Source organism: Pinus tabuliformis, chromosome 1_1 (genome assembly GCF_031772625.1).
Source record: "Pinus tabuliformis cultivar Carrire ecotype Pingquan chromosome 1_1, CPIR1, whole genome shotgun sequence".
NCBI lineage: Eukaryota > Viridiplantae > Streptophyta > Pinopsida > Pinales > Pinaceae > Pinus > Pinus tabuliformis.
In genome coordinates, this window is record NC_142297.1 from 805749069 (window position 1) to 805774193 (window position 25125).

The 25125-nt window shown below is 41.7% G+C and overlaps 1 long non-coding RNA gene across 1 annotated transcript in view; it reads right to left on the bottom strand.

Moving 5' to 3' along the window:
- LOC149216465 (uncharacterized) overlaps window positions 1-25125 on the bottom strand; it is a 117810-nt gene that overhangs the window by 50049 nt on the left and 42636 nt on the right. The gene's annotated exons all lie outside the window — the stretch shown is intronic.

Consider the following 25125-nt stretch of genomic DNA (forward strand, 5'->3'; position numbering starts at 1 on the left):
TATTGACTTGGAGGTTATGCTTGGAGACAACTCTAAAGTCAAAGCAGCAGGAATGGGGACAGTTTCATTTCAGTGGGAGTCATCACCCCCTCTAAAGGTGACAAATGTTCTTTATGTTCTAGGGTTGAAGAAGAGTTTGATATCAGTCTCTAGCTTGGAGGACAGGGGCTATGAATTATTGTTCCAGAAGGGACAAGTGTTGATAAAGAAAGAGTGTGGAATGACCTATTAAGGAGTTTTTTAACCCAACGTTTCGGACTTCAAAGTGAGTCCATCATTAAGGGAACGCTTAATATCTTGGGAAGATTTAATGTAAAAGAGCTAATGATTTATATGTATTCAATTTTTAAGAAAAGCTAGGTTAGATATAGATTTTGCTCTCAATATTTGTAACTTCTCAAAATGAGATGCGTTGTCCAACATGTCCCTTCCGTCGCTGGACCTGATGTTTTTGAATAATGAGTCCATACAAGTGGAGTGTATTGAAAGAGTGTGGAATGACCTGTTAAGGAGTTTTTTAACCCAACGTTTCAGGACTTCAAAGTGAGTCCATCATCAGGGGAACACTTAATATCTTGAGAAGATTTAATGTAAAAGAGCTAATGATTTATAGCTATTCAATTTTAAGAAAATCTAGGTTAGATATAGATTTTGCTATGGATATTTGTAACTTCTCAAAATGAGATGCGTTGTCCAACATATACCTTCCATGGTAGGACCTGATGTTTTTGAATAATGAGTCCATACAGGTGGAGTGTATTGAAAGAGTGTGGAATGACCTGTTAAGGAGTTTTTTAACCCAACGTTTCGGACTTCAAAGAGAGTCCATCATCAAGGGAACGCTTAATATCTTGAGAAGATTTAATGTAAAAGAGCTAATGATTTATATGTATTCAATTTTTAAGAAAAGCTAGGTTAGATATAGATTTTGCTCTGAATATTTGTAACTTCTCAAAATGAGATGCGTTGTCCAACATGTCCCTTCCATCGCAGGACCTAATGTTTTTGAATAATGAGTCCATACAAGTGGAGTGTATTAAAAGAGTGTGGAATGACCTGTTAAGGAGTTTTTTAACCCAACATTTTAGACTTCAAAGTGAGTCCATCATCAAGGGAACGCTTAATATCTTGAGAAGATTTAATGTAAAAGAGCTAATGATTTATATGTATTCAATTTTTTTTAAAAGCTAGGTTAGATATAGATTTTTTCTGTGGATATTTGTAACTTCTCAAAATGAGATGTGTTGTCCAACATGTCCCTTTCATGGCAGGACCTGATGTTTTTGAATAATGAGTATATACACGTGGAGTGTATTGAAAGAGTGTGGAATGACCTGTTAAGGAGTTTTTTAACCCAACGTTTCGGACTTCAAAGTGAGTCCATCATCAAGGGAACGCTTAATATTTTGAGAAGATTTAATTTAAAAGAGATAATGATTTATATGTATTCAATTTTTAAGAAAAGCTAGGTTAGATATAGATTTTGCTCTAGATATTCGTAACTTCTCAAAATGAGATATGTTGTCCAACATGTCCCTTCCATGGCAGGACCTGATGTTTTTTAATAATGAGTCCATACAGGTGGAGTGTTTTGAAGAGTGTGGAATGACCTGTAGAGGAGTTTTTTAACCCAACATTTCGGACTTCAAAGTGAGTCAATGATCAGGGGAATGCTTAATATCTTGAGAAGATTTAATGTAAAAAAGCTAATGATTTATATGTATTCAATTTTTAAGAAAAGATATGTTAGATTTAGATTTTGCTCTAGATATCCGTAACTTCTCAAAATGAGATGCGCTATCCAACATGTCCCTTCCATGACAGGACCTGATGTTTTTGAATAAAGAGTCCATACAGGTGGAGTGTATTGAAAGAATGTGGAATGAGTTGTCAAGGTGTTTTTTAACCCAACGTTTCGGACTTCGAAGTGAGTCCATCATTAGGGGAATGCTTAATATCTTGAGAAGATTTAATGTAAAAGAGCTAATGATTTATATGTACTCATTTTTTAAGAAAAGCTAGGTTAGATATAGATTTTGCTCTGGATATTTGTAACTTCTCAAAATGAGATGCGTTGTCCAACATGTCCCTTCCATGACCTGATGTTTTTGAATAATGAGTCCATACAGGTGGAGTGTATTGAAAGAGTGTGTAATGACATGTTAAGGATTTTTTTAACAACCTAATGTTTCGAACTTCAAAGTGAGTCCATCATCAAGGGAACGCTTAATATCTTGAGAAGATTTAATGTAAAATAGCTAATGATTTATATGTATTCAATTTTTAAAAAAATCTAGGTTAGATATAGATTTTGCTCTGGATATTCGTAACTTCTCAAAATGAGATGTGTTGTCCAACATGTCCCTACCAAGGTAGGACTTGATGTTTTTGAAGGACCTCCCATGGAAGGGACATGTTGGATAGCGCATCAGGTCCTACCATGGAAGGGACATGTTGGACAACGCATCTCATTTTGATAAGTTACAAATATCAAGAGAAAAATCTATATCTAACCTAGCTTTCCTTAAAATTTGAATACATATAAATCATTAGCTCTTTTACATTAAATCTTCTCCAGATATTAAGCATTCCCCTAATGATGGACTCACTTTGAAGTCCGAAATGTTGGGTTAAAAAACTCCTTAACAGCTCATTCCACACTCTTTCAATACACTCCACCTGTATGGACTCATTATTCAAAAACATCCAAGTCCTGCCATGAAAAGGACATGTTAGACAGCGCATCTCATTTTGAGAAGTTACAAATATCCAAAGCAAAATCTATATCTAACCTAGCTTTTCTTAAAAATTGAATACATATAAATCATTAGCTCTTTTACATTAAATCTTTTCAAGATATTAAGCGTTCTCGTGATGATGGACTCACTTTGAAGTCCAAAACGTTGGTTAAAAAACTCCTTAATAGGTCATTCCACACTCTTTCAATACACTCCACCTGTATGGATTCATTATTCAAAAACATCAGGTCCTACCATGGAAGAGACATGTTGGACAACACATCTCATTTTGAGAAGTTATGATGGACTCACTTTGAAGTCCAAAACATTGGGTTAAAAAAATCCTTAAAAGATCATTCCACACTCTTTCAATACACTCCACCTGTATGGACTCATCTCATTTTGAGAAGTTATGATGGACTCACTTTGAAGTCCAAAACATTGGGTTAAAAAAATCCTTAAAAGATCATTCCACACTCTTTCAATACACTCCACCTGTATGGACTCTTTATTCAAAAACATCAGGTCCTGCCATGGAAGGGACATGTTGGACCACGCATCTAATTTTGAGAAGTTACAAATATCCAAAGCAAAATCTATGTCTAACCTAGCTTTTCTTAAAAAATGAATACATATAAATCATTAGCTCTTTTACATTAAATCTTCTCAAGATATTAAGCGTTCCCTAATGATAGACTCACTTTGAAGTCCGAAACATTGGGTTAAAGAACTCTTTAACAGGTCATTTCACACTCTTTCAATACACTCCACCTATATGGACTCATTATTCAAAAACATCAGGTCCTGCCATGGAAGAGACATGTTGGACAGCGCATCTCATTTTGAGAAGTTACAAATATCTAGATCTAACCTAGCTTTTCTTAAAAATTGAATACATATAAATCATTAGCTCTTTTACATTAAATCTTCTCAAGATATTAAGCGTTCCCCTGATAATGGACACACTTTGCAGTCCGAAACGTTGGGTTAAAAAACTCCTTAACAGGTCATTCCACTCTTTCAATACACTCCACTTGTATGGACTCATTATTCAAAAACATCAAGTCCTGGCATGGAAGGGTCATGTTGGACAACGCATCTCATTTTGAGAAGTTACGAATATCCAAAGCAAAATCTATATCTAACCTAGCTTTTCTTAAAAATTGAATACATAGGTCCTGCCATGGAAGGGACATGTTGGACAGTGCATCTCATTTTGAGAAGTTACAAATATCCAAAGCAAAATCTATATCTAACTTATCTTTTCTTAAAAATTGAATACATAAAAATCATTAGCTCTTTTACATTAAATCTTCTCAAGATATTAAGCGTTCCCCTGATGATGGAATCACTTTGAAGTCTGAAACGTTGGGTTAAAAAACTCCTTAATAGGTCATTCCACACTCTTTCAATACATTCCACCTATATGGATTCATTATTCAAAAAGTGTTGATATATCCCAGAGGATCCAATATCGAGTCTGCTTGTGTGATTGGAGGACAGGGGGTATGAGGTACTCTTCCGGAAGGGAAGAGTGTTGATATATCCCAAGGGATCTAGGATCGACTCTGCTTGTGTGATTGAAGCTTGTAGTGGGAGACTGTATAGACTTATGTTTCAACCTCTTAGAGCTACAATAGGACAGATCAGTAGCAGTGAGTTATGTGAGCTATGGCATAGGAGGATGGCCCACTTGCACCATGGAGCTTTCAGGATGTTAAGGGAGATAGTTAGAGGTTTGCCTAACTTCAGCACATAGCATCATGATGTGTGCAGGGGGTGTGCTTTGGGAAAGTACACCAAGACACCTTTCGAGAGCAGTGACAGCAGAGTTGCAGTTATCCTTGACTTCATTCGTTTTGACGTATGTGGTCCTATGTCCCAAGTTTCATTAAGTGGATATGAGTACTATGTGACATTCATTGATGACCACTCCAGGAGGACTTGGATTTACTTCCTAAAGACCAAGGCCTTGACTTTATTCATTCTGACGTATGTGGTCCTATGTCCCAAGTTTCATTGAGTGGATATGAGTACTATGTGACATTCACTGGTGACCACTCGAGGAGGACCTGGATTTACTTCCTAAAGACCAAGGATGAGGTCTTCTAGAGATTCCAAGAGTTTAAGGCTCTTGTGGAGAACGGTGAACCATACAGGGGGAAAATCAGGGTGTTGAGATCAGATAATGGGGGTGAGTATACTTCCGTGGAGATGATGGATTTTTGTGGGAGTGTTGGCATGAAGAGGGAGCTCATTTTGCCTTACAACCCTTCATACAATGAGGTGGCAAAGAGGAAGAACAAGACCATTGTGGGTGCATCTAGAGCGATGTTGCATGATTAGAGTTTACCTTTCTTCTTATCAGTCGAGGCATGTATGATTGTTGTTTATTTGCAGAACAGGATCCCACACAGAGTCTTGGGGAGCAAGACTCCTAAGTAGGTGTATACCGGCAAGAAGCCAGAAGTTGGGCACATCAGGGTATTTGGGTGCCTTACATATTCATACGTCACCGAGGAGAAGAGGGAAAAGTTGGAACCCACTGCAAAGAGGGGTATCCTAGTGGGTTACAGTGAGACCAATAAAGCCTACAATATATATCTTCCTTCATAGAGGAAGATTGTCATTAGGCGGGATGTGACATTTAAGGAGGAGAGGGCTTTGAGGAGGTCTCAAGAAGTTGATCATGTAGAGCAACAGGCTCCTCAACAAGGGACCACACACAACAGGTTTCAAGAGTTTTAGATGGTACATGAAGATCAGATGGTTCACCCTCTTCAGGGGTGACAGGTTCACCCTCTTCAAGGGTGATAGGTTTATAGAGCACATTTTCGCCTGGTACAGGATCACTTGGTACAGGTTCATCGGGCACAGTGTCTCAAAGTCCAGGATCTCCATTAGTTATAGTCGAGCTTTCCTCATCAGGAGGAGAGGCACCAGTTGAGGATTTTCCCATGTCACCATAGGAGACTACTATAGGGAAGAGGAAGCCAAGATGGCTTCGGAAGATCGTGAAGCAGGCTCAGGAGGCAGTGGGGAGATCCAAGTGGTTAGTGAGGGAGAGCAGACCTCCAGAGAGGTTGGGTGGCTTCGTTGCAAATGTTGGGAGACAGAGCCAGCTAGTTTTAAGGAGGCCGCCAGTCAACAGATCTGGAGGATGCCATAGTGGAGTATGCCTCTATCATGAAGAATGATGTCTAGGGGTAGTGCCATGTCCTGATGGGAAGTCAGTAGTGACTTCCAAATAATTCTACAAGATCAAACATGCTATGGATGGCACCGTGGAGAAGTTCAAAGCTCGATTTGTGGCTCGGGGGTTCTCATAAGGAGGGGGAGTTGACTATGACGAGACCTTTGCACTGGTTGCTCGTTATATTTACATTAGAGAAGTGATTTCTATAACAGCTAAGATGGGATGGAGGATTCACCAGATGGACATGAACACTACCTTTCTCAATGGTGTTATACGGTAGTAAGTGTACATTGAATAGCCTGAGGGCTTTGAGTTGCATGGGAGGGAGTCTCATGTGTGTAGGCTGAAGAAAGCCTTGTATGGACTAAAGCAGACACCGAAGGCTTGGTACGCAAGGATAGATGCCTACTTGTAGCAAATGGGTTTCCAGAAGAGTGATGCAGATCCGAACCTATACTTTACCTTGGTAACTGACGATCCACTCATTTTGGTTTTGTAGATGGATGACTTGTTTATTACATGGGAGGACAAGCTCATCCAGCATTGCAAGAGAGATCTTTCTTCAGAGTTTGATATGACTAATATGGGGTTGATGCATTACTTTTCGGGGTTGGAGGTTTGGCAGGAGGACGGACATCTTCTTGGGCCAGGGCAGATATGTAGGTGATACCTTGAGGACATTTCGTATGGATGCTTGCAGTCCTATGGCTACTTCTATGATCACCAACTGGAAGAAATTGCATGCTTCTGATTCTGAGTTGCTGAACCCCACCTTGTATCGTCAGTTGATCGGTTGATTGATGTATCTGGTCAACACTAGACCGAACATTTGTTTTGCAATCAACACATTGAGCCAATTTATGATGGAGCCCAGGAGTGTACACTGGGTGGCTGCAAAACATGTAGAGGTACTTACAAGGCATAATGGATTATGGCTTGGACTATGTCAAATGTGATGGAGTTAGATTGATTGGTTGCATAGACTCATATTGGGTTGGCAATGTCAGTGACTGAAAGAGTACTTCCGGATGTTGTTTCTCGTTGGGCTCAGCAGTTGTGTCATGGTTCAATAGGAAATAAAGATCAATGGCATTGAGCAGCGCAAAAGCAGAGTATATGGCACCTAGTTAGGTAGGGTGCGACGCATTTTGGCTTTGCAAGATGCTTTATGGTTTATTTGGTCAAATGTTGAGACCAACTATGATATAATGTGATAATTAGAGTTGTATTAAACTCTCTGATAATCCAATATTTCATGGTCAGTGAAAGCATATAGAGATCAGATACCACTTCATCAGAGACTAGATACCAATTCATTAAAGACTAGGTTCAGCGAGGGGCAGTGAAGCCTAAGTATATATCCACTGATGAACAGGTAGCAGATATTCTCACCAAGTCTTTGCTAAGAGGCAAGCAAGTTTTCTTTAAAGACAGGATGACAGTGGTGAGAAACACCTTCCTCAATAAGGGGGAGTGTTGAAAATAGTACCAAGGAGAAGTCTTACTAGGCTATTATCTCCCTTTTAGCCTAGTGAGAACATTAATTACTTTTGTCTCAAAAATATTTATGAGTTATATTAATGTGATGGGTGGAAGAGGTAATTAGAAGTGTTGTACCGTGTACCTTTTTCTAATATTAAAGTCACTTGCACGTTATAAAGTGACTTTATGTGAAAAGTATTAAGTGTAATTTTCTAATGTTAAAGTGAAGTAAAAATTACTTTATGAGGAAAATTAGAAAATGTACACAACTTGAAAAAGGTACTAGGAGACTTTTAAGTGATAGGGCCAAGGGGGGACCTTTGGGAGAATTGATCTCTACCACACATCTTGAGATTTGAGGATGAAATCTAAACCATTGGATCTTAGGTTTAGGGATTCAATATTTTCCAAGGAGACAAAAGAGAAAAAGGAAGGTTCATTCTTCACTTCACACTTGAGAGAGAGCACGAGGAGAAGAGAGGAGAAGAGAAACTTCATAGAAGAAGAGAGATTGTAGCAGTGAGAAGGGGGCACGAATTTCAAGGAGGAGGTCGTACAACAACATGAAAATTGAGGAGACAAAATCTATAGTGGCATGAATTTCGAGGCAGGGAGGCACGAATTTGCTGCTATCAAGCTCGAAATTCGAGGCACAAATTTCAAGAAATCAAGGAGCTGGCGAGCATGATTTTTGAGGTAGAACAATCACCTTCAGTGCAAAATTCGAGGCACCTTCCAGCATGTATTTCAAGGTAGACCTAGGCACAAAATTCTAGGAGCTGGGCAGAGATGATTTGCTAAATTTTTGGGCATGACATTTTGTGGAAATCTAAAAAATTCAGTAGGCACAAATTTCCAGAAAAGAGCATTTAATGCTACAACAGAAAAGGGAGTTAAGTATTGTGTTTGTTTTATGTACTTATTCTAAATTTCTCGAGCAATAAAATCCTCCTTTGAAGACTAGTTTTCCCCAAGACGTTGTGGGGTTTGAGTTTTTTCGGGGTCAGCTTGACCAAAAACTAGTGTCTCTTATGTGTTAAATGCTTGCATTATTTTTGCATTAATTATCAGTTGTTAGGAAAGAGAAAAAGAGTAGAAGAACTCTTTATGATTTGCTAAATTTTTGGTCATGTAATTTTGTGGAAACCTGAAAAATTCAGTAGGCACAAATTTCCAGAAAAGAGCATTTAATGCTACAACAGAAAAGGGAGATAAGTATTGTGTTTGTTTTATGTACTTATTCTAAATTTCTCAAGCAATAAAATCCTCCTTTGAAAACTGGTTTTCCCCAAGAGGCTGTGGGGTTTTTTTGGGGTCAGCTTAACCAAAAACTAGTGTCTCTTATGTGTTAAATGCTTGCATTATTTTTGCATTAATTATCAGTTGTTAGGAAAGAGAAAAAGAGTAGAAACACCCTTTATGTTTGCAATAAATGCATTCTGAAATTTATATCAACATGACAAAAAATGTGGGTTGGGTCTAAGAAAAACATATGCAAAATTTTAAATTAGGTTGAGGGTGCCGATCATTAAATTTCTATAGCATGAAACCCATGCTTATAAAAATAAATAATTATTCTTTTTAATATCTTTTGACAAATACACAAAAATTATATCATGAGCCAAATACAATTATGAAGATTGATACTAGTTACATTTCTCAACACCCTCACATTAAATGGGGGCTTAATCTTCAATCATAATCCTAGTCCAATGGGACTTGCCCTAATGGCCCATGGCTTTACGAAGGGCACTACTTAGGAAACCCCAATTGAGATAGCAGGATCCTGTTTTCCCATTCCATATTTATCACTTCCTTCCATACATTACAAGACCTATACTCCACCTTCCCTCTCTTGGTCCACACGACCTTGTGTCCACAGAGTTCTAACACTCCCCCTCCCCTTGTCCACATATTTGGGTCGGGCTTGGAAACGTTGTCCTATAAGTTGATGCAGCTAAAAGAAAAGAAAAAAGTATATCATGGCCACAAGCAAGAAATAAAGGAAAAATAAATTATAAAAAGCAAAAGATGGCCATGACATTAAAATCAGCACATGGGAAAAATCCAAGCATGAGCTCTACCCCTTATCATTATGGCCATCACCCAGTTCCTAGGGCCATTGTCGCCCCATCAAATCATAAAAGGAACCTTTGCATGTCCCAACCCCTGGTGGGCAATGAACTATCCCACTTTTAAGGGGGTAACCACTGCTACACAGCATTCACAACATGCTCTCACTTCCTAGAGCTTTGAACAGTAATATGAAGAAAAATCAAGAAAAAGCAAAAGGTAATAAGAGGGGTGGAAAAACAAAGGTTGGGATAACGCATGCATCCAGATTACTCCCTCCTCGCATCTATATGCCCAGAATGTGGATTTCCTCATTATTTCTACCCCTTTGACCATGGCATATAACCCATAGACCTCTTGTTCCCCCTTTATTCCATCATTATTCAAATGATACCTATTGATTGAGGGATGTACCAAGGACATGTCTTTCCCCTTAGGGGCTGGGAACACCAAATAGGATATTTATTAGCCACTCCTACCTAAGGAGGTAACACTATTACATGATCAAAGCCCCAAATTTGGAAGGGAAGCCCTGTATGAAGTGTCAATTTTCCCTTGACTAACAAGTTTGGTCCACATAGATGCACTAAAGATTGTTGTACCTAATGGTGAAGATGCAACATTGGACATTGTGTGTGATTGGCAGGTGGTTTTCATCATGGGTTGGGAAACTTAATTGGTGCCCAAGTCCACTAGAGGAACATTATGACACCCTACAGGTGAAGCATTGAGAGCCACTAGACTCCTGTCACATGCAAAGCATCATTTCATATCCATGGGAAACCTCAGCACCTTAGCAGGCTTGCACTTCACAACATATTATTCACGAGATGATACACTTGGTCCAACATGCCCCAGCCGACTTAGCAATGATCACATGGTTTGGAAGATGATTCAAGGCCTAGATGAGGTGTGTCTCTCCCCTTTAGACATGGGAGGGCTAGCACCATCCTCAGAGCCCTCAATTTTGGAGAAAAACAGGTTATTTCACCATCAAGAGACCCATGAGACCAACTTTTGTGCCCCAAACCCAAAATTGGAGTCCATTGGACGATTTGCACAAAGGTTTAGGGGCTAAACCCCTAGATCATGATTTTGGAGCCCTCTGACCGCACTTTGGCACTGGAGGAGCCTAGTGCATGCCCTAGAAAATCCTACATATGCATGGCATCATCATTTCATCCTCTTTAAGGGTTGATTATTATGTTTCACATTGGTTAGTAGGTCGGCCTGTGACGTTGAGGTGTTTTTAGCCCATCACTTCATGATTTTAGGGGCTTGTAGGCTAAATTAGAGTTAATAGGACATGTATAAATGAGAGATCACGCATTTGTGATCAAACAACATCAAACTTGTGAATTCCAGATCTCTTAGAGAATTCACACTTCTTTCTTGTGGGTGATTAGAGAATTCACACTTCTTTCTTGTGGGTGATTTTGGAGATACTTGGATGCATTTTGATATATGGACGTTGATTTTGACATTCTTTGGAGCTATTTCTTGGTCTAATTGATGAATATAATACACATTATCTTGTAAGTCCCTCTTGTTGAAGATTATTATTTTGAATTCTCTACCATATGGAATTGTTGCTTCTAGATTACGCTTGTTTGTGCCCTAATTTATTGAAAATAAATTCTAAAGGCTATCTAGTTGAGTATTGCATATGTTACTCATTGTATAACATGTAATGAATGTAGCTAGTGGAGTACTTGTTATCTCTATAAAAATCCATTATTTCATTTAGTGGGTAATTGTTGAAATCTTGATAGTTAGGGCATTAGATTTCGACCTCCTTGGAAGGAAATTAGGTTTATCTAACACATCCTTGACTCCATATCCCCATAGGGCAAAGCACTAGCCTAATCATGTGATGATCAACCTTAAATTTTAGCCATAATTTTATCTTCTCAAATTCAGTCCTTTTAAGGCTAGGGCGAAAATTTAGGGCTTTGAGCGAAATTTTAGGGAGGCTTTTTAGTGATTTGAGAGCCTTCAAGAGAAATGTCTAGGCTACCTAACCTATCAATTTGGTGGGCATCCACTCAAATTTCATCCATAAAATTTCTTGCCCTAAGTGTTGATCTAAGAGGGAAACCTGGTATCTTTTCCCCTCAATTTGAGGACTTTCTTGAGGATTTTATGAGCCTTGGCTTAGTTGAATATCATTGTAAGAAACCCTTCTCTCGAGCCTTGATATCACCATCGAAAATCTCAAAATCCTAGGTCTTTGAGCCTTCTTTTCTAAGGATTTTCTTTGAGAGCAATTTGCTTCTTTGAAGCCTTGTAACTTTAGTGTGTATCTCTTTGAATGAGCTTTAGTGGGGTCACTTTGTACCTCATCATCAACATATCCATTTTAAGTGATTCCTCTTTTACTGACACTCTTCCCATCTGTGAAAATCCGTAAAGAGCAGGGGGTTTTGGCTAAGGTGAAATTGGGCCTCTACCCCATTGTTAGTACTTTCTCCCATCTGTGAAAATCCGTAAAGAGCAGGTTTACCGGGACTCTTCCCATCTGTGAAAATCCATAAAGAGCAAGGGGTTTTGGTTAAGGTGAAATTGGGCCTCTACCCCATTGTTAGTACTTTCTCTAGCTTTTATCTTGTGGGGTTTCCCTCTCCAAGGTATGCTAGAATTTGTCATAATAGTCTCGTTTTTCCATTCCATACTTATCACATCCCTTCGTACATGACGAGCCCTACACTCACCTCCCATCTTTGGGTCCACGTGACTATGATTACACTATGTTCTATAACACCCATCATTGTCCACATGTCTGGGTCAACGCTTGAAATGTTTCCCCAGGAGGTTGTTGCAGCTAAAAGAAACGTTAAAAGCATATTGTGGGCACAAGCAAAAAAAAAAAAAAGAGAAAATTATAAAATGAAAAATGTGGTCGAAATTGTTGGCTTGTTGGGGCCTGACCCAAGTTCAGAGTTAAGTTAGCCAAACAAATCCCGGTACTACTGGCCCTTTCGGCAACAGTCCGCGGAGCACGGACTGAGGTCTTACCCAAAGTAGTATGGGAGGGTGTTAGAACCAGGTTTCTGCACCCTGGAGATGTCTGATGGGTTCAAGAGGTCCACGGTTCGACCCTACGCGCAAGTCGCTTTGCGCACTTTCCCTTACCTCGCAGCCTGATATACTGCCTCCACGCAGCCCTACTCGGGGGCCGAACGCTGCGCTTCTACGTTATTACTCAAGTCCTTACTAGTATTTTGATGTTATTTGATTATTTTAGCCTACTTGCTTGCTTTAAGTTATACTTAACAACATAAACCACTCATACAGGTGCGCACAGTAAATAAAAAGTAGATTTGCAAAGTATAACCAACATGCATTAACTTAAGAACAGATACACAAAATGATAACAAACTTCTCTTTATTAATTTCTTCCTCAGTTACAGACTCGACTCCGCTTGCGCACTCAGCTACAGGGTCCGCGCACTCAGCGACGGGCTACTAGGCGTCTGCACACTCAGCTGCAAAGCCTTCTCCTGCTCTACGACCCAAAGACACTTAGCCACTTGGACTCTTTCTCTCTCTCTACTACTTCTTTTTTCCCTTCTATCTATTTAGAGCCTCGCTCTATTTATACAATCCCATGGTCCGCGAACCATGGGTAGGTCTATCCAGCCAACATTACATTACAAAACTAGGGCGGACAACTCTGTGACTATCATACATTTCGCATTCCACGCCCGCAATTCGCAAAGTCTTTACAACAATATCGAGTCAAAACTCGGGCTTTGAGCCCCAAAACATGCCTTGGGGGGATTCCATGCCCAACAGGCCCCCAACACAAACATTGTGACTCGCCCTCGAGTCACTCTGTCGACGTGGCGATCTTTGCATGAAGTCCCTCCAATTGTTCTCGAACAGCGCGGAGGTCAGCAACGCACTGAGCTGCTGCTTGCTGGATCTGCTGATGCGCTGTTCCGAGACCTCTAATGTGTCTGGAGTGCTTTTCTGCATCAATGTGTGCATCCTTTGTATGTTCGCGAGCTTGCCTTCGATGTCTACCATGATGGTGAAGGCCTCATCAATCCAATGCTGGACGCGCGTTTTGAGAACTGCCTCTTTATGTCACGCTGCGTCCACCTGCTCCTTCAGTGTTTTAGCTTGTTGCATCCTCACAAGCCTTTGGGTGAGGACCACTGTTTGCGCAGTTCCTCGGACACTGTCGTATTGCTGTTGGAGTTCTCGCACCTCTGTCTCTAAGCGCTGGATGTTGGGGTCCTCCTGCAAAGTTGTGAGGACCTCAAGTGATTCTTCCAACATGCTGGTGCAGTCTCGCACTGCACCTCCGATTTCCTCCAATCCCGCTGTGATAACGCTAGCACGTTGTTCTCTGACTTCTGGGGGAGTGGATGGTTGCGCCTGTAATCGCAGCTCAGCGATCTGAAGATTCAGCTCTAGCTGAACCTTTGTCGTTTCTTCCCTGGCCTCGTGGACTCCTGCTGCTAACCTGTGGATCCGCACCTCCGCTGGTAGATCTGCTAGGATGGCTAGCTCTGGGATGCTTCGGCAAGCGTCGCCTATCACCTGCACCAGCTGTTGATTTTGCGACACCAATTCGTCGCGTTGCAAGCCGAGTTGTTCCATGTTTTTCTTTTGCTCACTGCGGACTTAAAGCGTGCGGCTCTCCCTAGCCCGCAGCTCTACCGTTATCCCATCCCGCAATAGATATAAAGTCTCACGCGGAAAGGCAACTAGATTAACCTCGAGACTTTTCATTGTGCTAAACGACGACCTGCATCCTCATTTGATGCCACTAGGGGCCCCTTCCGGCAACACGACTGTGTTCATCATCCGCACGCGCAACATCTGCTCTGTTGTCATGGATCCGACTGCGAGGTTGGTTGAAAGGGTACCAACCTGAGGGGGGCGCACCTATAACTCCTACAACTGCGCTCTAAGGGCCCCCAACACAGTCTGGTGCTCCTGCATAAAATCCTAAAGAGCCTCATTGGTGACATCGCGCACCGTCTCGCCGATGTCATGCAGATCAACCTCGGTTAGGGTGATTGGGTCAATGGACAATTTCGAGGCCTTGAACTTCTTCCTCGATCCTGCTCGAACTGTCGTGTGTGGGCACTTCAACTGTGTGGACGCGGTTCATGGGTCTGCGCCTCCTTTTGTTTCTACTTCCTCTGCCTCCTGCCCCTGCGAGGGCGTTGCTTGGCCCTCGCCCACCTTCGCGGTTGCTTCCTGTGTTGCTGCTGTTGCTTCTGTAGCCTTTTTTTGCTCGGCGGATTTCTGTGTCGCTTCCCGCGCTACCCGTACCTCAGCTGTTGTTGTTTCCTTCCACCTTTTCTCGGCCAACCATGCGATGCGCAACTTGGCATCATCTTTCTTCTTCTACGCTGTCGACCTCTCGAGCTCCGCAATATCGGGGGCGCGCCATTCCGGAGGCCATGCCTCCAAGACAGTGAAAATGGCGTTGTTAGTGGCTACAAAAGGTAGCTTCGTCCACTGCTTCGTTGGATCCTTGCGCGCCCTGATAAAGATGTTGTGCATGTCTACCTTAAATTCTGCAAAACTCTACAAATTGTTGTACACCGTGGGCGACAACCGTGGCTTACGGTTGATCCACATTCGGATGGTCATCTCCATGAGCACCCAGAAGATTTTGGTGTCGCGTATCCTTGTCGCATCTTTCATGGCCCAGAGCGAAGCGTACTTCGTGGCCCAGAGCGAAGCATACCTCGTGGCCTCCGGTAAATCTCTATAATTATTGGGAATTGACTGTCCTCAGGCAATTCCCTCGCTACGAGCACTATGGATAGCAACAGCCACGCATAGTGGAAGGTTTTACCCTACTCCCGGGCTTCGCGACAATTCTCTAAAAATTTTGTGCAGAGGAATTCAGACCAGTTGAACTAGATTCCCTCCGCACGCTGCTCGGCTAGTGCGACCACCGACGCAGGTACCTCGTGTGCGCGGCACTTCCGCATAACTTTGCCTACCAGAATTTGGGTTGCCACGCGTACTGCTTTGTCCTTGATGTTGGAGATGTCGTAACCCCTCTTCTTCTTTTCCAACTTATACTTCGTCTTCATGGCCTTCGCGAGGGACAAATCACTACCCTTTCCTTCCAATATGGTCGCAGGGTCCTTTCCTTTGTATGGAAGCTGGGAAACACGATGAATCAGGTCTGTCGTGATGGGAGGGGCTCCTCCAGCCATAAATACCCATCATGCACCAACCAGAGCAGCTGCCTGATGACGAAAATGGTTATTGGCGGGCAGTGGAAATGCGGCACCCAAAGTAGGTTCAGCAACCCGGCCTTTTCCACACCGCGCAACCACTTCCGCAGCTCCAATGTTGTTACTACCCCCGCGGTGTGCTGCTTCATGAGGTTTCCAGTCTCAAGGTGAGGGAACTTCTCGCGGTTAGCAAGGTCCCAATCTTCAAATTTCATAGTCGGCACACAGCCCAGGTGCGTGCCTTCAAACGTAATGCCATCTGGGAGGAGCGGGGTCTGGAGCGAACTCTTGGTCTCATCCAGGTCTTTGGGTACTTTGGCCTTCCCTTTCTGCGGAGGGACATAGGTGGGTAGTTTTTTCGTAGAGTGCCTAGGCTGAGTATCCACCTCCATGCCTTCGTCTTCTTCCTCTGCGATGATAAGGGCCTGCAAATCTTCTTCTTCCTCATCTATTTCTATCGTGACAGCTTTCCCCTTCTCTTCCATCGACAGTTTGTTACACAACGGGTTCCGCGAGGACACGCGTATGGGAGCCATTGCTTGTTTATCCTTCTTGGGTCTTGGCATACACGGTGATTTGGGGATCTCTGCCACAATCCTGACACCTTCTAGAACATCCTCCACAATTAGGGCCTACACAACCTCGCCGGCGGTCACCTCTTCTATTCCCAAACCATCCTTAGTTGTTGTCATTGTAGCGGTGCTGTAGTCTGTCACTCACGAATTCAAGGGCTCAATCAACACTCAGCTCTTAATGCGCAGGGCTCTGCTCAATCGCTCAATTCGCAAATGACCAAGTGTTGTTTGCTGGGTAGCCCTTTGTATTTTATAGCGCTTTTTGAATTCGAATTCGACCGTTCCCCCCAATTCCGGTTCATTAATGCTTTCTTGGTGGCAGATTTTCCCAAATCTTGCCCATAAATCGCGTCTTAAATGCCTGCCGCCTGCTCCATTTGGCCTCAAGTCGAGCATCCCATCGTGAATAGTGACTTCAATAGTCACTTTATGGCCAACTCACGCGGTAGTGCAGCCCCCTGTGCGCAATCGCGAACCTTGTGACTCTCTGCTTCTGCGCGCATCTTAAATATCGTGCAGCTCCTGGGCAGAATAGTTTATAGTATCGCGCTCCCTTCCAACTGCCTGGAGTGCTAAGACTGTCCTTCCCTTGGCTAGTCAGGTGGTAGCAACACCCGTGTAGAGCTCCATCCTGTCCTCCACCACGGTTCTTGGAGAATCCCCACCTTCTATTGTTGTGGTCGACATCGCGCATTTCACCATTTGCAATGCGCTACCCTGGTCACTACGCTTAGCAATATGCGGTCCAAGCCACGACATCATGTTAACCAATTCACAGTGATAGTTCTCAAACTTGTCAGTATGATCGTATGCACCTTGCCTTACCACCTAGTTTTTTTGGGGAGAAACTCTTCCTTTATCTCGTCCTCCAGCTTGACCTCTGCATCCATCAAAGTGCTTTTCTTCCTTAACCGTACCCTTTATTTTTCAAGTTCGCAGAGTCCCAGGTTTCCCTGTTGGATTTCTTCCTCATGTCCCATGTGTTCTATTTCTTGTGATTGTGTGATTCCTTCTTTCCGGGCTTCACAGACCGTCATATCTACGGCTGTTGCTATGCATGGACTAAGCTTTGCATGCTCCATAGGAATTGCAGCATCTACTTCATACTTCAACTTCGAAAGTGCCTGCGGGGTCAGGGTTTTGTACATGGTCCTATAAGCCCATAGAACCATTGGTACACATAGGTCCCAGTCAGTGCATTTCACATGGTGGGCCACGTTCAGTACCTCGCATACTTTGTCAAAGGCTTCCACGCGGATAATCTTCGGCGTGCTTGGTCTTATCATACTTCGTCGTTCACGCCATCGTCTTGCCCACTCTTGCTTGTTGGTCCTGTTTCCTATCGCGAGGACAGTGTGCATTCGTGTAGGTTGCGTACCATACGCCTGTACCCATCTGGAGAGGTGGGCGCGTAGGCTGTTTCGTCCATCATACCCGGCTTTCATCCACATCTAAGGCTTTCCAAACCGCATGAGCATCATCCTTCTGCATTCGCGCCAATCCTCAAAACTTCTTTGATGCGTACCCCACCATCTTGCGGGCGTAGCGCGCAGTGCCCATTTCAGAGCGTCGAAACGCTGCTGTTCCAGTACTTCTCTTTCAAATTTGTTGAGGAAATCATCCATCGTTGTCAACCCATCATACATAGGCAGATCTCTTACCTCTGTCGTCACGCAACGCAGCGACCTTGTCATCATGTTGCAGTTGAGCGTGGTTACCTCGTGTAACCGGTTTTGCCATCGTTCTATCTCCTCGTCCGAATATGAGGTGCAGGAGCTTTCGCGCTCCTACGAAATCTTGCCATCCGCTGTTGGATTCACCCAATCCTGCTCTCGCGCGGTTATCTTGTAGATCCAGTCTAGATCATCATCACTCTCGTAGTCGCGCACCAGCTCTGTGTAGCGCGATCCTTCCGCAGGGTCTAAAGGCACCACTAGCGTAATGACTTTTTCTCAAAAATCATCTTTCGCTTCTTTAGATTTATCACTCCATTCATGTCAGTGGCCCAATCTATTCCCAGTAGCGCGGGATAGGGATTGTTGTCATCAACAATCTCTATCACTTCGAAATCTGCAAGCACACTCGCACCTTCGATATCCACCGTTATTCCCTGTAGTCTCCCCATAGGTAGGATCTTTTGCTGGTTCGCCATTCGCAATTGAATAGGAGACCATTGCAATGCAGGCCTGCCCATGTGCTCCCATGTCTACTTTGGCAGGACGTTCGCATCCGATCCTAGATCCAAAATCACTTGATCCATCTCATATTCCCCGATTTGCGCAATCAATCTCATCTCCCTTCCTGTTCGCATTGTGTGCTTTCCAAGCTTTTAGACAACGCGCGGTTCTACTGATCCAGCACACCTAGTGATGAGTTCTTGCAGCCCCTTCACAACCTTGTTGTCGCGCAGCAGCTTCATGCATGTCTCCAGAAAGGTAGTGAGCATTGATGGGTCTATTTTCGGTTCTAGTTTGTCTTTACTACCTGAAGTGGAGGCCTCCGCGAAGCTCTTCTTAGCTTCCATGAATGTCTCCTTAACGCACTCCAAATCAAATTCTAGTTCCTTCATTGGAGCCTTGCGAACCCAGGCACTCTCTTCCAACTGCTTGTCTTTGTCATCTCCTGTCGTAATACCACTTCGGAGCACGATATTTACATTCGGGTCTTCTTCGCGTGGCTCAGATCTCATCATTTGCAGGTTTTGAGTCGGGGGAGGTTGGAGCATTCCTTTATCACGCAACCTTATTATCAATGTGGGACAGTCCTCCGTCTCATGATCAAACTGGGTACAATATAAGCATGATGGTCTCGTCGGATTTGTACAATCGTGGACATGATGCCCTAGCCCTCCGCAATTGTAACATGTCAACTATCCGTGACCCCTTCCTGGCCCCATTCCACCTCGAGCAAAGGGTTTTTTCATTGATCACATGATTGTGATATAGATGTGAGAGGTAGAATTCTCGTGTTATGTGCTCTCTTTTGTCTTGAGCATTAGGAATCTTGAGGTAATTCAAGAAGAAGACTATGGTTTGGGTCTGCCCATAGTATCTTGATCATTCATATTGATCACATGATTTTGTTAGAGAAGTGCTAGGTAGCACAAACTTGTCTTTTTCATTGTACTTTCTTTCATGTAATGTGCTTTTTTTTCTTTTTCATTGTACTTTCTTTCATGTAATGTGCTTTTTTTCTTGAGCATTCAAGTTCTTCAGGTAATTCATAAAGAAGCCTACAATTTGGATTTTCCCTAAGAAAAAAAGGAAGATAGGGTTTGGGAGAATCCTAGAAAAGAAAAGGGAGAGCATGTTCTTGTAGTTCTCGTGAGAAAGGGAAACTAGGGTTTTATGGGATTTTGAAACCCTAGTACTACTTGGAGTGCTCAATCTAGAGAAGAAGAGGGAGACTATCTTGTACACTTATGTAATGTAGGTTAAGACGCTAAGGAGGCCTTGTGTATATATGCTAACTTCTTGTGAATCTTTGGTGGAGTGGCCAATCGTGCTTGGAAGTGATCCCTAGCTACAAGTTGGTGGCTTAGGTTTTCTAGGGAAACTCTTATGGTTTCCCTTGCTACAGTGCAGAAAATACTTAAGCAAGATGCCTCTAATAAATGGTTTATCAAGGCTAAGGGGATCTCCTTAAACTCATATTGGTAGGTGTATCATGGCTAAGGGGATCTCCTTAAACTCATATTGGTAGGTGTATCATGGCTAAGGGGATCTCCTTAAACTCATATTGGAGTCCCAAATTTAATTACTTGTGAGTCCTATTAAACTACGATTTGACTTCCCAATAAGTACTTCATTATGGCACTTGGAATCTTACAAGCTTTCTAGCATATATCTAGTCCTAGCATTATTACCACTTAAACTTCCACTGAACGTGTAAAAATCCCAACCACAAAGTGAGAACTCAAGAACAACTCAAAAAGGCTAACCCACTATCACCACAATAGCACTTTGCACTTTTTCCTTGCTTTAGGCCTACTTTCCTTCAACCCAATGGGGTATTCTTAAGATAGGATTGCTAAAGCTTATATAGTGAAGAGCAAGGTGAAATGGAGAAGTTAGCATAAAAAAATGTTAATAAGATTTTATACATACAATGATGAAATGGAGAAGTCAACACAATAGCATAAAAAAATGTTAATAAGATTTTATACATACAATGATGGAAGGATCTGTTGAAAAAATGTGTAACTAGGTTCGGTCTTCATAAGTATGAAATGTATTCTTGTAAATATAAATGAAAAGAAGTTATTATTATTATTGGAGCATGGGTTTCATGTTCAAGTTCTTTTATTTTATAGGTCAAGCACCCATTGAGTGCTTCTAGGGTTTGTCCTAGGTATAAGAGTCATGGTCATATATTGAAGACCCTAAGGGCACATTGTAAATTGTAAAGAGAAATTTATTGTCTTTAAAGTGTCAAAATACCTCCAAGAAAAAGTCGGCCTAAAGAGTTGTCCAGTCATCCTACATTAAAAGCCACATCCACTCTTTAAGAAGCCTATATATAGAGAGGAACTCGTCCTCCATTTAAATCACTCCCTCATCTCTTGATATGCAAAGAAGCAGAAGAAGAAGTCGAAGAAGAAAGTGTGAAGAGGAAGTCAAAGAATTCGAAGTTTCTAGGCTTTATCTATCTCTCTTAGGAAGATCGAAGTTAGGGTTTCTGTGTTGGGATCTTTTGTGGTTCGATCTTGGAAGAAAAAGAGAAGGGAAGGCAAGCAAAGGTTTCTTACGACATCTTATTAGCCCTAGGACTCAAGACACGGCAAGCGAAGTCAAGAGGAAGGCTATTAGAGGGAGTTCAAAGTCTCCAAGAGAAGCAGCAACTGTTGTTGGGGAGCATAATTTCGGATCTACTGGGAGGTCGAAGATATTGCAGTAAGAGGTCATGGAAGACTTGATCTTGGAAGGTATTTGTCTAAGTCTCTAGGTCATGGTATTCATTAATTGATACATCTATAAGAAGAGAAGAGATTTACGGGTTTTTCCCCCAAGAGGAGGGGTTTTGGCCCTGGCTTGCAGCCTATATACTGTGTCACTGTTCTTATTGTTTTGGTAGTTGTTTGATGTATTGCAGATTGGAATAATAATGAACAAAACTAATTTGTGAAAAGGTAACACAAACAGTTATCAAGTTAAGAGAATTAACATATTCATTGCCCTATTCAATTCTCAAAATGGTATCAGAGCTTTGGTTCTCTAAGGGCATCATGAAGATATCCTCTTCAATGAAGAAGGTCATCAACAAAATTGCAAGCCATCTCAAGAAATGTATCAAGGAAGCATGGAGTTTCATATTCTCTTCCAAGAAGGCATCAATCAATGAAAGGGATGCAGATCTCTTCTTGACTCTCTCTAGTACATTCCAAGACGAAGACATGTGGATTCTGGGTAATTGATAGTGGTCCATCAAGGCACATGACTGGCCACTCCAACAGACTGAAGACCTTATCAAAAGGAAAATTCGCTTACTCTGTGGAACTTGGAGAAAACAAAAGCTATCTTGTGAAGGGCATTGGATCAACTTCCATAAAACTCCAAGATGGAAGCAACATCCACTTCAACAACATTCTATTTGTTCCAGGGTTTGCACAAAAATTTACTATCTATTTCAAGTTTAGAAGACATAGGAGATAGAGTAGAAATTTACTTTCTATTTCAAGTTTAGAAAACAAAAGAGATACAGTAGCCTTAATTGATAGAAAAGTAGTTGTTTGAGGAAATAACTCTAGAATAGATCAAGCTAAAGTTATTGGTATCCGAGAAGGAAGGATTTACAGATTAATATCTCTGGTAAACCAAGCCCTAGTTCACACTAAGATTGGTCCATGTTTGGTCCATGTTGGCATCGAGGGTTTGGTCATCTACATTTCAAAATACTTCCAATTTTAGTTCACACTAAGATTAGTCCATGTGAACTTTGGCATCGAGGGTTTGGTCATCTACATTTCAAAATACTTCCAATTTTAGTTCACACTAAGATTAGTCCATGTGAACTTTGGCATCGAGGGTTTGGTCATCTACATTTCAAAATACTTCCAATTTTATGGAATCTCGAATCTAAAGGAAGATCATGAAGGTGTTTGCAAGGGATGTGCATTGGGCAAGAATACCAAGAGACCATTTGGAAGCAGTGCTTCATGGTCGAAAGAAATCTTGGATCTCATTCACTCTGATGTGTGGCCCTATGACTCCAAAATCATTTGGAGGCCATCTATATTATGTCACATTCATAGATGATCATTCAATAAAGACCTGGGTTTACTTAATGAAAACCAAGGATGAAGTATTTACAAAATTTCAAGAATTCAAGGTTGAAGTGGAATACCTTACAGAAAAAAGAATCAAAATACTAAGATCTGATAATGAAGGAGAATATACATCCAAAGAAATTATAGCATTCTGTAAGGAGTATGGGATTAAGAGGGAGTTGATAGTCCCATACAATCTCGAACAAAATGGAGTCGCGGAAAGAAAGAATAAATCTATTGAAGAAACTGTAAAAGCAATGTTACATGATCAAGATCTACCAAAGCTTCTGGGGGGAGAGGCAACAAAGACAGCGGTCTACATTCAAAATCGATGTCCTCATAGAACTCTAGATAACAAGACTCCGGAAGAAGTGTTCATTGGAAAGAAGCCATTTGTAGATCATCTCTGGATCTTTGGGTGTCTTGTGTATATTCATATACACAAGGAAAAAAGAAAAAAGTTGGATCCTTCCGGTATGAAGGGTATATTTGTTGGGTATAGTAACTCATCAAAAGCTTATAGAATCTATACGAAATATGGAAATCACATTGAAGTTAGTCGTGATGTCATATTTGATGAGAGTATAGCATTCAAGAAGTCAAAAGAGCTTTCTATAGATTCTGACGATGAAGAACTTCCGATATTTGAGGAGGAAGTTGACAAGGAAGGAGTAGAATCACACCATGAAGAACGGCATACTGAACCTATTCAACCCCTGGTCATTCCAGAAACAAGGAAAAGACCTAATTGGTGGATATCTACACTACTCGATGCAAAAGGTCATGGAGCAGCACAAGGTTCATTTAGAGAAAGTAAGAAACCCAAGAAATATTTTGGGTATGTTGCATACATAACAAAATTAATAGAAGCAAAACCATCCACCTTTGAAGAGGTTGTAGAACCTAGAGAACGGAAGGATGCCATGACTAAAAATATCAATCTATAATGAAGAATGGAATCTGGGAGATCGTACCTAGGCCCGAAGACAAATTTGTGGTTACTTCCAAGTGGATCTATAAGATCAAGCATATAGCTAATGGAAGTATAGATAAGTATAAAGCAAGATTTGTGGCTAGACGTTTCTCTCAACTTGAAGGCATTGACTTTGAAGAGACATGTGCTCCAACAGCAAGATCTACAACGATTCGATCATTAGTCTCTCTGGCAACATCGATGGGATGGAACATCCACCAAATGGATGTCAAGACTGCGTTTCTGAATGGCACTACAAATGAAGAATTTTATATAGAACAACCCTTGGGATTTGAAGTCAAAGATAGGAAGGCATATGTTTGCCGATTGAAGAAAGCATTATATGGCCTCAAGCAAGCACCAAGGGCATGGTATGCTAGAATGGATGCATACCTACAGAGAATAGGCTTCACAAAAAGTTCTGTTGACTCGAACCTTTATATTAAGATTGTAAATATTGAACCTATAATTTTTCTTCTATATGTAGATGATATTCTCTTGAGAGGTGTAGAAGGTCGAATTGAAGAATGTAAGAAGAAACTGGAAACAGAAGTTGACATGAAGGATCTTGGGCTAATACGTTCTTTTTTGGGACTAGAAGTCTAGCAGGGACCGGATGAAGTTTATTTGGGTCAAGGAAAGTATGTGATCGAGATACTAAAGATGTTCGACATGATGGACAGTAGACCACTCCGATGATCGCAAACTTGAAGAGACTAAGGAGTTATGAATCAAGCCTTGTGGATCCTTCTAGGGTTAGGCAACTCGTTGGCTCATTGATCTACTTGGTGAATACTCAACCAGACATATGATGATCACAAACTTGAAGAGACTAAGGAGTTATGAATCAAGCCTTGTGGATCCTTCTAGGGATAGGCAACTCGTTGGCTCATTGATGTACTTGGTGAATACTCAACCAGACATATGTTTTGCAATAAATGTACTCACTCAATTCCAAGTGGAGCCGAAGCATGATCATTGGATAGCAGCAAAGCATATTCTGAGATATCTGCAAGGAACCATCAACTATTGTCTAAAATATGATAGAAGGAATGATGTCCAATTGATTGGATATATAGATTCCGACTAGGGAGGCAGTGAACAAGATGGTAGAAGCACTACGGGAGGATGTTCAGTTTAGGATCCTCCATGGTCTCATGGATGAGGAGAAATCAAGACACCGTTGCTCTGAGTAGTGCTGAGGCTGAATATGTTGTAACATGTGAAATCAGCAGAGAAGCAGTATGGTTAAGGAAGTTACTATCTGACCTTTTTTTAAGGATCGAGGAACCCTACAGTGATACTTTGTGATAACACCAGTTGCATTCGTTTGTCTAAGGATCCAGTGTTTCATGGAAAGACAAAGCACATCAACAACAAGTATAACTATATTTGAGAGCTAGTACAAAATGGTGTGCTGCAGCGACAATATATCTCCACTAATAAACAGGTAGCTGACATATTGACGAAATCACTTCCGAACAAGAAGCTTGTATACTTAAGGGACAAGCTTGGTTTGGTTGATTTGTCCTCCCTAATTGAGATGGAGAGAGAGACTATATTCTTGCCTTCACTTGGGAAGAAAGAATGGAGGATTGGGTAACCATCTGT